The sequence below is a fragment of the Odontomachus brunneus genome, unplaced genomic scaffold (genome assembly GCF_010583005.1).
Source record: "Odontomachus brunneus isolate Ranch 3 - 2012 unplaced genomic scaffold, Obru_v1 Obru_scaffold_323, whole genome shotgun sequence".
In the NCBI taxonomy this organism is placed as follows: domain Eukaryota; kingdom Metazoa; phylum Arthropoda; class Insecta; order Hymenoptera; family Formicidae; genus Odontomachus; species Odontomachus brunneus.
Genome location: NW_022639773.1, coordinates 31365 through 33259, shown reverse-complemented (window position 1 = coordinate 33259; position 1895 = coordinate 31365).

Sequence of the window (1895 nt, the reverse complement as noted above, 5' to 3'; positions counted from 1 at the left end):
ATCATGGGTAACTCCAGGCGAACCATCGACATCGATTGCAAGGCCAAATCGTTATGGACGGAAGACAATGCTCTGTGTTTGGTGGGACCAGAAGAGTATGATCTATTATGAACTGCTAAAACCTGGCCAAACCGTTAATACTGAAACACCGACAACAAATAATCGATTTGAATCAAGCTTTGCGTGAAAAACGACCAGAATATAAAAAAAGGCAACACAAAGTGATTTTGCTTCATGATAATGCACCATCACACACAGCAAAACTGGTCAAGGAAACAATTGAGGCGTTTAGTTGGGAAATACTTTCGCATGCGGCTTACTCACCAGACTTGGCTTCGTCCGATTACTATTTATTTGCATCGATGGGACACGCACTTGCTAAGCAGCGCTTCACTTCTTACGAAAATGGCTCGATGACTAGTTTGCCTCAAAAGAGCAACAGTTTTTTTGGCGTGGCATCCACAAATTGTCAGACAGGTGGGAAAAATGCATAGCTAGCGATGGGCAATACTTCGAATAAAATATTTTTTATCATTTTCATACAATAAACGTGTATTTTCTATACAAAAGTTCCGGTTTCATATTTACATACCTGGTATACTTCTATGACCTTCGTAATAGTATTTTGTTTCACATTTTCTGCGAATCTTACTACCACATGTGTTCATTTGTAATAATATCCTGTTTCACATTTTCTACGCATCTAACTGTCGACTGCAAATCGATGTGTCAGCACAAAAATGCTACATTGTGACGCATAAGAGAGAGAGAGAGAGAGAGAGAGAGAGAGAGAGAGAGAGAGAGAGAGATCTTATATGAATACTTTTGGACTGTACCTTTGATATAAATATCGGAAATTGACTTTTTAGATGATGCAGTATCGCTCGAAACATTCAATCGATATATAAGTATTCGATTGACTATCTACGGCGCTGTATCAGAGATTTGTTGAATGATTTGATCAAATGTATTTGCACAGTAGAAGTAGATATAGATGAAAATTAGATGAGTCTCATTTATATTATTATTATTATTATTATGCACCGCTTTAAGGATTTAGGTTGCTGGGGGGAATTTTGAAACGTATTTAAAGCGGTTCTTGGTCGCTCGTTGCATCAGTCGTTTTGCAACAAAGGCATTTAGTGGACAAATATTATTTTGAGAAGAATGCACCGTGCTGAAGGAAAACGTATGAACTATTACGTACCCGTGCAAGATAATGCTCCGCCGTACGAGAAAAAAAGGTAAATCTCAATAATTAGTTTCTTGTATTCTTATGATTTATTTTTAACTGTGTATTGCAACCGCGTTAAATTATTTATGTTTTACAGTGTATCGCAACCGCGTTGTACACCTCGTATTTTGGGACGAAGATAAGTAGGTGAATAAGGGGGGTTCTAAACCCTGGTCCTCTGAGGGGAGGTGCGGGGCGAGGGGAACTGCGGGCGCGGGGGCGACGTCACGCAGGAGAGGGGGCTTACCGACATTTCTTTTTTACCGACATATTACCGGTATTTTTACCAACATATTTATTTTTTACCAACGTATATATATTTTTACCAACATATTTATATTTACCAACATATTTTTTTTTACCGACATATTATTACCGACATATTATTACCGACATAATTGGTAATTTTTATTGACCCTGCGATCTGTTTTTACCGACATATCTTTCCACATATTTTTTTAACATAATATCGATATAATTGACCGTTTCATCAATCCTCCTCCCCTTTTCGACGTGTTCGCGGCCTTCCCCCTCCTCCCTTCCTGTTGGCAGCGGTTCGCGAGCGGGCCGCGCCACCCACTCGCCTTTCTCCCCCTTTCCGCCTAGAATATTCTCGAATATTCCAGAAAGATCTTTTGAGGAGAACATTCGGTCTCGAAAA